The sequence below is a fragment of the Odontesthes bonariensis genome, chromosome 11 (assembly GCF_027942865.1).
Source record: "Odontesthes bonariensis isolate fOdoBon6 chromosome 11, fOdoBon6.hap1, whole genome shotgun sequence".
Classification (NCBI taxonomy): domain Eukaryota; kingdom Metazoa; phylum Chordata; class Actinopteri; order Atheriniformes; family Atherinopsidae; genus Odontesthes; species Odontesthes bonariensis.
In genome coordinates this window covers 14,331,234-14,343,339 of record NC_134516.1, presented here as the reverse complement: position 1 = coordinate 14,343,339, position 12,106 = coordinate 14,331,234, and positions in this window count along the sequence as shown.

Genomic DNA, 12,106 nt, shown 5'->3' with positions numbered 1-12,106 from the left:
AGATCTGGACGAGTTACATCCAAAAGAGAAACACTGGTTTTAAAGCAATTTCTTTCTCATTACTCCAGATGTGCTAATATTTCTTAAAGTGTGTATTCCGAGTTTCTAATGTGACAGAAAAACCTGTTATAAAGCACCCAGCCAAACGTGAGGGATTAAAACATTCAGCAGTACATCGAAACGGGTTTTAAAATCGTAACGGGACGAGCGGTGACATCTGCTTTGAGACATCGGGGGCATGTTTGATTTACAGATCTCAGAGCAGCTGAAATGAACTGTAGGAACGGGGCTGAGCTCGTGTAAACCGAGCCAAACTGCTTCCAGGTGAAATCACACATACACTTTAACAATATCAACAACATTAAAGTGGGTATCTCATGATGGGTGACGTATGTCTGAAAATAGATGCTGAGGCCTTAGAGCGACTTGTCATTTTTCTACGCTGCTCTACTTTAATGCTTTCCAATCTGGAAGTGCACACATAAACACTTACCTGTGGCAAGGTTTGCATGACTTAATGGTTGAGCTGTGAAAAAGTATCTAAAAAAATTATACAATGACACATGGTCCAGTCGCATAGCTTAGTTTGCTTTGGAGTCTTCCTGACTGAGTGAAATGATCCGGAAGCATCCGAGATGCAGCCAGGATTAGAGCTGTAGGAATTCAAATGCGAAGGATCACAGCTCCAATGGTTCCTTTGGGATCCCCCTTAGCATGGGATACACTGCACCATCCTTTAGGAGAGAAAGGAGAGAATTCTGTCCCACAATTCCTTGCAGCGACGCTCATCCAGTCGAACTAACTGTGATGTGTTTTAGATAGATATGAGGACAAGATGGTGAGAGTGGCCACACTGTATTTCACTGTTTGAACTTTTTTTTCCTTTTTTAATAAGGAGCCTTGACGCAGATGCAATCTTTTCTCTTTTCTGCCTCGCTCTCACTTTCTACTTGCTCAGAGTTACATTTCACAAAATGCACGGCTAAGGCTACAAAAATGTACATGTTCAAAGGTTACACATTTCCCAAATCACGGGTCTCAGTTCCCATTATGTTGCGTTGGCTCTGCCCTACACAAGAAAAAAAATCCTAAACACATGTTGCCATGGTTTTTGTTGTGTGCATGCCAAGGATACTGACTCATAGTCAGTTAAACGACATCCACACAGCCCTATAATGTCATAAAGAACATGACACCTCTACAGTATTTCATTTATACACACCTTGAAGTTAGGCGACAGAAATAGCAGGAGAAAAAAAAGTAGAATGTACAAAGACACAGCATCTCTCTGCAGCTTTACTGTCCTCACAGCGGCAGCCTGCTGGTTAACACGCTGCCGAACGTAAACAGGTCATTTCAGCTGGTGTCTCATATAGAAAAACAGCAGGACCTCTTTTCCCCGCTCGAACGGCTCACAGGTTTCCGCGACGCCTGCGATTTTATCCAACTGTTAGGAACCGGCAGCCAGCGATCGGCTTATCATTACGCCAGACGGGCGAAAATTAAACACTCCAAACACGAGTGCATATTAACACCCAGAGAGCAATTAGGCACAATGTGGTTGCGTGTGCTATTCCCTGCCTTGCACCAGGTAGGGGATGGAGCGGGCGGAGCATTGGCGGCTGCACACTCCAGAGGGTAATCGGCCATGTTATCTGCAAAAAATAAAAAATAAAAACACAGGGACTCCGATGTGCACAGGTGCTGTCCTCAGCTGTGCCGTATTGGTTAATTGAGCAAATCTCTTATTACCTCCCCTCCTATAGCTGCAATTATGCTCTTGCACAAAAACACAGTTGGCCGCTTATGGCCTACGCGGGACACATGACATGCAAGGTGAGTGCTGCTCAAGTTGAGCGCTGCCAGCTCGGCAGATAATCAGAGCAGCAAAATGGGCTGCCTCGTCAAACTCCAGGAAAAGAACTAAAATCTTGAACAGTTTGGGTATTCTGTAGTCTCCGAGGGACAAAAGTACCGATGCATGAAGAGAACTCAAGTGGTTCCACAAGGCATTAAAATTCTTTAGGCCTTAGTGACTTTAAAACTAATCGGCACACAAGGTAATATCCTCGAATGGCGTTTGTATTAGGATAAAAAGAACTGAAATCCTGGATAATCACACAAAAATCAACCTTTTATCCAGGTGGCATGCTTGGCTAAAAGCAGCTGTATGAATGTGCTGAAGAAGCAGCTTTGTGGTTTCGGTTTGTACTCAAAGTCATTCGGACCAATCAGCTTTGAGTAGGCTCTGAAAATAAAGGAAAAAGGGAAGAAGTAGCAGAACACACTGGCCAGAGCGCAAATCTCGATCATCAGCTTCTTCAAAAGCATCTACGTTCATTCGACAAACACAAAACGGGAAGTTGTCGGTCATACAGACGTCCACCGGAAAACAGTTTGGGTTCCCAGAACCTTTCGGTCCATGGTGGGAATCTGTTCATTCCTTTTGGCAAAGCCCCCCCCAAAGAAAAGGTCTTTAGGCCAAACGCCTATGAGATATAGTGCAGTCAGGCAGCTGATGGCGTACTCCTTTGGGAAACTATGAGTAGAAACTGGATGTGACTGTAGGCCACAGGAAAATATCTCATCTGCCTGGACGACAGCACCTGAGGTGAGTGTGACCGTCCAATGACAAAGGTGCTCCCTTTTTAGCTCGGAGCTGCTTCAGTTATGTATCAGCATGCATCACATGTATATTTTCTCCATGTGGACCTCGGTATGTTTTTTTTTTTTTCTTTTTCTTTTTTTTGCCACCAAGACGACAAACCCACTCGGCGTCTAAAGTGGCTCTGATTGTCCTGAGTCCATTCTCCACCACCTTCCGCTTTAGCGAGGCGCTCTCCCAAAGCGCGGCGCCGCACCTCGCTCCTTCCTGCCGGCGCAGCGGCCGAGCTGTCATTTCATATCAGGTCATCGCAGGAGCGAGATAATATGTCAGATTAAATATGTATGGGTGAATTAGGGCTATCTCAAGTATTATATCATTTAAATTCAAATCGCTCCATCGCTCCGCACCGTCTCATTATGATGCTTGAGAAATTAGGAGATAAAAACACAGGCCTGATATTAAGGCTAATTCAGCCCCCCTTGAATTTCTCTCTTTCGCCCTCTCAACACTTTATTGTAGAAAATGAAGAAGAGCCACCTATCAAAGCTGCTTGATATTACGAGTTTGGCACAAAACGGAGATGTCCACCTTTTGAAAAATCACAACACCTACTTCTCCTAAATTAAAGTTCAAAAGGAAAACCCTCCGGGGCACATTACAGAGGCTGTTAAATCTCAAGACCTTAGTGTCTCGTGTTCAAAGGCGCTGCCCAGCAGGTCTCTCTGCTGTTGCCGATCACAGGTTTTTTTTTTTAATACGAATCGAAAATACAGATAATGTTTGACATTTCCTCCCTGACAGGAGCAGAGACACAGAGTTAAACTGTTCAGGTCCGCGGGACTCGTTGAGAGTGTTAAACGCGAAGGAAGCAGACGGAGGCCTTTTGCACGTTACAGGTAGGAGTCGACGCGCACTTTGAGCCGATTAACTCGGCTCGTGCTTGGATTTTTGCTCGTTTTTTTACAAGGCAGGGGTCGACGTCCACGAGTGGAGATTCATTCCTGCGCAGTTGTCAGTCGTTTTGTTCGCGAACAGCGAGGGAAGAGACAAGAACAAGAGACGAGCTCCCCAGCCGTGCTCATATGCACTGAAACGGGATGTTAGTTTCATAGGAATATTTAGTTTGGCGTTTTCAGACTGGACCTTTTTTTACTCGCTCAGGTTGATCAGACTCAATCGACTCCAACAACAGAGTTGATTTAGAGCTTCCGATTCAACACCTAATTTATAGCCTTATTTATTCACTCGGGAATATTGGGAATAATGGAACTATAGCTCATTCTCATGTCATTTAGTGACATGAGAATGACAGAAAAAGCTACATTCGCACAACATACACCTGGGAAGACGGTTTGAAAATTTTTCGTGACTCACCAGTGCTCGCTGGGAAGCTTTTAGTGTATTTATAGTAACGTAATGCGGTGCTTCAAAATTGACGTCTCACTGATGGCTGCTGGACTGACATTATTAGGTGAGCACAAGGTTTATATGGCTTTAAGTATGTGATTTGATTTGGCTACGAAGGCTCCGAAACGCAAAATGTGAAGACATAAAATGGATAATGACTGATGGCCATCTGACCAGAGCACCCCTCACCAACAATACAACTCATTTTAGTCCTCATCCACATAAATGGTCACGTTTTAATCAACTACTCTTCATCAACTCGACCACATGACAAAGCATCCTTAAATAACCGGATGATGTTGCCTCTCATCAGCCGTCAACTCCAATTAGGACGAAAGCTCAAGTCGTGGAAGGATAGTTGCCATTTTCCACATGACAAATGAAAATTTTCCTCCTCTGTGCGTGAGTCTTTTGATTCATTTTGCGGGTTAAATATGTCATTAGAAACCGACTCCGACTGATCTTACAGTCTTTTTACCGTTTGTTTGAAAAAGCCCCCCCTCCCCTCCCCTCCCATCCCTCCACACACACACACACACACACACACACACACCTCTTTTCACCAGCAGCTCTCCTTACTGAAGGTCAAACAGCGTGTGTAGAGCTTAATAATAAAGTCCACAAACAAATTACCGGCAAACAGCGGCGGTTCAGCTGGGTACGGCTCCTGCTCCTTAAGGTGAGGTATTAGCGAAGCTTATTTATTTTCATTTCCGTGGCTTTTATTTGCTCCTTTCCCCTGTGGTAAAGCAAAGGCTGATTTCTGCCATGATTCCCTCCTTAATTTTAATACCCTTTTTACTCATCATACAGACATTAGACCCCCCCTTCTTGCCCCTCCCATCCTTCATCTTTCTGAAATAATGTAACTTGGGCTCACACAGGAGCACACAGCGACCACAGGGAGGACTATAAACTAGCTTTCTTTCTCCCTTTTTTCCCTCCCTGCAATTAATTGGTGTACAGCCATGTGCATATATGATAACAGCGGATTTTTTTCCTGAACACACCCCCCCTTCCCTTCCCTTCATGTACACACACACACACACACCTCCCCAACAAGGAAGAAGGGAGGTTAATTAATGTAAGGGGCCGCGTGTTCACAGAGATGCAGAGTTTACTACACTGCTGCTGCCACTGCCACCCCTCCTCTGCCTCCTCCTCCTCCTGCTCCTCTCCATCAACCCCCCCCACCCCCCCAAACCCCACATCCCCTGCCGCCTTAAGAGCCTTGATTCTTCACTAATGACCTAGTTCTTTTAATGAGCGGTATTAACCCCTGGCTACAGTCGCCCAGGTCTTAATTGTCAAGCCAGGCTGAAACGCAGGAGACGCGTCCCTCGCCCATCAGCAGGTAGAGGCGGCGCGGGCACGCCGCTGCATTAGCACGCCTCATCACCGAGGCCTCAGGAATAAATCACGAATAAATAAATAAATGCTCTTTAAAAAAAGAAGGTTGCACAGACAAACTGTGGGCCAATATCATCAACACCCCCCTCCCCCCCCCCCCCCCCCCCCCCCCTCCCCCCTCCTCTTCCTCCCACCAACATCCTCCTACCCCCTTGTGATGATGGCGATGATGATGATGATGATGATGATGATGATCACCGACTCCCGCGCTTTCACCCAGATCTCATTTTGGACCGTCTCCTGCTGTGACCATAGTGGGGTGGAGAGATGTGGTTTATGCATGGAAAAATAGAAAAAATATAATCAGAGTGCGTATCTGCTTAAGAAACCTGCAAACTCATTAAGACACATTCGGAAAAACTGAAGGAGTGTGTGTGTGTGTGGGGGGGGCAGACCGGGTCCTTTCATTTACAGAAAATGTGATTAAAAATTCCCCTTTATGTTGCACCCAAGAGGTGTGTTTTAAAATTCAAACACTATTTACGATTAAGCACAATATAAAATAAATCCAATAACGAGATATAGAAATATAGACACCTAATTAGCACGAGGACAAGGCGCAGCCTCATGAAACACTAATGGCTTTAATGAAGAAAAAAAGTCCAAAATAGCAAGAGATTCGTACAGATGCAGGAACGTGTCAGCAGCAGCCTTCACGTGACTGCAGTCAGACAAGCTTCAGTTTTGCTCCAAAATTAGCAGCAAACAGTCTTAACGAACTGAGGAGAAAAGAAAAATTGTGAGCTTCTGTGGCATTGTCAAATTTCTCTCACTCAAGACAAGATACTTGCATCTTAACAACTGCTTTGAAAGTCGTGTCTTCAGAGATTCTGCACCAATAAGACATCATTTGTGGACAATGCTGTCTCCAAACAGTACCCCCCCCCCCCCCCGTCACTTCCCGTGCGGCGGAAGCTGTCGGATCGAAAAAAAAAACTTTCACAAAGAGGAGAATAGATGCTCAGTCCGATAGGGAGGAAGTCAAGTCAGACTAAACGCCCCCGTTGACCAAATATGGGCGTGTGCCGCACCCTTGCGCTCATCGTGTTAGGAAATGAGTCCATTTCCCATTAGGATGCTGCTGCTCTCCCTTTACAGCTGGGAGTATTAGCAGCAATAAACCTTACTGTCAATCTACAGGAGGGTGGGGGCCTGTGTGTGTGTGTGTGTGTGTGTGTGTGTGTGTGTGTGTGAGTATTTACACGCCTGCAAAAATCCACTGTACAGTCAGTTCATTTGAGTGTGCGTTCCTGACAGTGTGTACATGCAACTGTGCTAGCTTGTCATGGGATGAAGAGTGTGTGCGTGTGCAAGGGGGGGGCCTGCAGACTCGGCCAGCGGTCAGGTTGTTGCCGTGACAGCCCGTCGGTCAGATCAGGGGAGGGGAGACCTTGACCCGAGCTGTCCAACCAGCAACGAGCCCTGCAGCTGTGGGACCAGTATGACAAGGGCAGTGGGAAGGGCAGCTGAGCGCACACACACTTACACACACACACACACACACACACACAGACGTGCGCGTACACTCGCACACAGGCACACCACTTCAAACACAAGGGTTCCATGCAGAAATGCCTCAAAATACAGGTTGTCAGTCCTCCTCTGAAAGTAAGAAATCCCAAACAACTGGAGAAAAACAAGTCGAAAACACAAGGAATTATGGGTAGGCAGAGACCTCGCATGTAAGCACAGCCTGATAGTGAACCCTGGCTCTGAAGCGAGGATGTTCTTGTTTGTTTCTCCTCAAAGTTTTCTACTTCTGCAGCCTGCAGGGGTGGAGGCAGGTCTGACTCAACCTCAGCCACAGGACTGGATGCATCATCTTCGAGGAGAAGTCATCTGGTTGGTTGGCCCCTCCTTGGCTTCGTCCAAATTGCTCTTTTTTTTTTTTTTTTTTACAGCAGGGAGCCAGAGATATTGTTCTACAAGCCCAAAAATAAAAAGTCTCATTTCCCATCTTGACGTCAAAAACATCAGATAATCCTTGCAAAATATGACTCAACGTGCCCACTGCGGCTCCCCCCGGCGTCCCCCAGGTGTCTGCCACGAATTCAGTCAGACCCCTTTTCCCCCTGGATGATGTCAGAAATGCCACTTCACATTTCTCCCCTACATACAACCATGTCCAACGAAAGAAGAGAACTCTGCTCCCTGCTCAAAAGCAAACTGAAGGCGAAAAGCCACAGAGAGAAGCAGGAAGTGAAAACGGTCGACCATGATGGAAGAAATCCAGAGTTTGTTGATCTGTTGACTCGAGGCTTAAAAGAAATTTGTGGTATCGTTTAAGCCGGGGCTCATCTCCTCGTTATTCGAGGTCAAATTTTTCAGCGGGGACTCAAAAAATTCCTTCGAGTCTGTCCAGTGTTGAGAAAGAATGCGATAACCGACAACGGCGAAACAGTTCAATCCGTACTCTTCCACACTCGTTGGTTTGTCTACAAGTTGAGGCTTCTCCGTTCCAAGCTGAGGCAGAATACCCCCATGGGATGTTTATGTTTACGTTGATGTATTTGGCAGACGCTTTTGTCCAAAGTGATAAAAGCGGTAGGCAGGTAGGGTAACGGGGTCTTGCCTAAGGATCCCTACTGGAGGTAGTACCTTTCATGTAAGGCATTTGAACCCTGGTCACCCACATGACATGTGGCAATCTTACCACTACCCTATCCAGATATCAAGGGATGACAGTAAGTTATTTCAGTAGGGTGGCTGGTTATTCAGAGAGAGGTTGGAAGACTATGAGCTGAATCAAGCTGCAGGAAAAACATGGAAAACGTAGCAGAAAGTTGACGGAAAGCCCAAACTTTTGGGGCGGGTCGTGGGGACTAGCACGTGTCCGTTGATGTGGGGGATCTCAGCTGTGAAACTAAACCCGTTTCCAGGTAGTTTTAATGCATATTTTAAAGAAGTGTCCCATGATTCCCCCGGTTAGAGGACTTAAACTGATGAGGCAGTAAAAGAAACATTTCATTAATTGGCATATCGAAGATATTTCCGATTGTATTAAGAGCCTCATCAGCTCTTTTATGAGGCGAATAAGACCAGGTACACCTCAAGAGTCAGTTGGTGTGTATACATATTAAAGATATTATCACACATCACACATTCCTGTAACTGCCAAAATCCCTCATTTAAGCCTCTGCTGTCCAAACACCTCACCAGAGATGATCATCTTCATAAGGGCCCCTATATAAGTGGGTCTTGTCCGACTTCTTGTTGCCCGGCAAAGTGAAAACAGTCCACTGACAACACGCAGGACATCAAACGGGCACAAAATGGGGTCTGGGAGCACGGTGAATTTACTTTGTCCGACACGGACCAACTTGCTGCTGTACTAAGGAGCTAATCGACCAAGAAGAAATGCATTTTCATTAAACTGCATTCAATTCTGCTCTGTAGTGTCATGCTCTGTACCGAAACGGTACCTTAGGAAACCTCGTCTGCTTTCTGTCACACTGTGCGTAATTCATCGGGGGGTAGGCCTTTTCTGTGGCTCAATATTCTTCCGGGGCTCTGCTCTCCAGAAGCAATGACACTGTACTTTTGTGAGGTTTGTCTTCTAAAAGCAATAAACGAGAATATCCTGCCTGAATAGGGATTCTAAGAACCTTCACGGTAAATTTAAGGGAGGGGAGATCCGTGGATGCCTCAGGAGCCACCAAATGCCTTTCCTTAAGCCCTCGGCATTCGGGGGGTAAGAGGGAGGGAGGTGGGGCAAGGAAAGAAGTGGAAGAAGATACCATTTCCTTTCAACACCCCCCCCAATACACACACACACACACACACACACACACACACACACTACCTCCTTCCTTCCTTCCTCTCTACTACTGCCTTTCCATTTCTGTTTGAAGTAACTCAAGATGAAACCATGCGCGTTCCGTCATTACCGCCATCATCACCGCCACTATCATCATCATCAGGGCCATCAATGCTGCCGACATCATCATCCAGACCCCTCCAAGTCTCGCCGCGATATTGCCCGTCATTTTTCCCCCCCGTTGTCAGCGCAGGTTACGATCAGTAATCCATGACTGCCTCAGAATTAGAATGTCCCCCATGAGTTTTATTTTTTGGCTCGTTTCTCTTCCCTTCCACCTTCGTCTTTTCCCTATTTTTTATTTTTTTTTCCCTTTTCTCCCTTCTTGTTTTTGTTGTTGCTGCCCTGAAGGCTTTACCGATGCTCTACAGCCCCGACGTTTATTCCTCCTAATCTCAGTCTCATCTCCAGGCTAGCTGTGACAGATGGTTATAGGCACACAATAGTATTAAGAGTTGTTGTTTTTTTTCCCCTTTTCCCCCCCTTTTTTCCCCCTCTGCTTTGATTTTTTTTCCCTTCCTCTTCTGTACAACAAACAGCAATCAGACACAGAGTTCTGACTCCTGCGTAGGTAAACTCTGGTTTAAACGTATTTTTTTGTCGTCTGTCTCCCCTCCTGTCAAATAACATCTCCTCCTCCTGCTGCTGCCGGCACTCTAAGGTAAGCTGCATTAACCTCACAGACTGTTATTAAAAAGATGTATTTCCCCAGGTTTTCCAGGCACCTCCTTTTTCTCTCTTTTCTAATGCCTTCACTATACACACACGCACACACACACATATCGAACAAACAAGTGCCAGTGTGCCATCATAAATTCTCAACGCCAGCCACAGTCGGTCTAATTTCAATCCCACCGTCACTCGTGTCAGACGAGAGCCGCCGGATGATGCATAGGGGTAAATAAGGTGGGTGAAATTAGCCCCTCCTGTCATCCCCTACCTTTTACCCCCCCTGAGGCATTCTGGGAAATTGACTGCATGCTGGATTTTGAAAATTAGCCCCTTAATGTTAGCCAGACAAACGGGGTTGGGCAGGCCCGGGTAATGCTTTGGCTGTGTCACCCAGAGCGGATTAATTACAAATTTTTCACCTCATTTTGTATTTATATCATTCAGCGTTCATAAAGGAGGGGCTGAACTGACTGAACAGTTAAATATATGCAGGTGACGCATGAACCTTTCACCCCGTTTAGCCGAGTTGCCTCACGATTCAGCCTCACCTGAATGAAAAGCGGAAGAAAAAAAAAATAAAAAAAAAAAAAAAAAAAAATGGGGAAAAAACCATTAAGCCAAAAAAAGAAAAAGTGAATATAAATTTGAGAATCTACATAAGTTTAGTTTTATTTAGCTGAGGAATAAACACAAAAAAAAAAGAAGCAGTTTTACAAATAGAAAGCAGCTAAAATGAAGTCACTGATTCGGTTTATTTAATGTGGTCCTGACTGCAGCATTAGGCCTCATCAGGGCTGCTGCAAACACAGTCACTGGCTGTGGGTTCAGGGAGCTAAGGCGCTGATTCGGCTCGTAAGTGAGGAGAGTTCATTCCTTAACCACATCATTACAGCTGAACGGCCTCCAGGTTTCAGTCTGGGTGCTGTTCAGGGTTCAGTGAGGGACGAAGGCTTTGCTTTGTTTAGGCTCCGAGCAGAGACGAATGACTGGAACAGTCAAAGTATCAGAAAGCGGGCCAAAAGCGGACAAGCTGCAGTCATCAATCTGTGCGGCGCTGGGGACTGAAGTTTTACCCTAAAAGAGATCTCTGCTCATTTTCAGCCTCTTCAGGTGATCCAGGATGTTGGAGAAGCATCGTCTAAACTGTTGCAGAAGAATCCCTGCGCGGTGATGAAAGGAAACTGCACGCAGAGGGGAAAAGATCTGAAGTTGGCACGGCTGGACTCGGCTTCCATTTCAAAGGGCTGCATCACATTGTGTACCCAAAACATCAGTGCTGATCACTTTCCAAGAATTACAACATTAAGATTGATCTCCCACCTTCCAGGAAGAGATTGTTTTTGCTACATTTCACCACCTTACGTGACACGAAAACTCCACTGAGGCAACCAGAGTGAACATTCTCACACGTTTTACAGCACAGAAGGAAAAGAAAACAATAAAAAAAAAAAAAAAAAACAGGTGAAAGTAGCGGGACGTAATGAAAGAAGACGAAACGCTCGGTTCGAAGCACGTTTCGTGGATGGGTAGCTCCGTTACTCACCAAAAAAACAAACAAAAAAATAGCTTTCTGTGCTCCCGTGTGAACGGCGTTTTCGATCCACTCCCTCGGTAGATGCAGAGAGAGCGGTTGGAGGGTGGAGGGGGTACAGAGGTCGCGGTGTCGGATGTGGGCCTGCCGGGACCCGCCGAGGATTAACACAAGCGCTGTGCTCAGGACATATGGCATTTGTCATCTCCCACTGGGATAGAGACTCTCCCTTGGCTCTGCCGCCGCCGCCGCCGCCACCCCCTCTCTCATCACATCTCTCTATCCGACTTTCCCCTCCCTCCCTCGCTCTCTCCTCCTGTCGGGATTTAAAGGCTTGAAGTGCTTTAGTTGTTTACTGTGCATTAAACGGCCCCCTTCGTTCACCCCTCCACCCTTCCCCTCAGCCCCTAAACTTCGCAGTGTTAAGAGAAAAATGGCTCAGCGGAGGACAGGCTGCTGACTCTGTGAAGCCCTCTCAGGGAGAGGCTCGAGTCATCACAAGAAGGTGTTCACTTTTAATTCCATGTGATGAAGTCAAGAGGGCAGGCCGTGCTGGAGACTGTAACACCTGCTCTGAAAATGCAGCTCCTCTCAGTGCTACAGTCAAACACCATCGATTCTAACTTTTCCCTCTCCGGAGGCCATCGCCCAACGGTGGTTT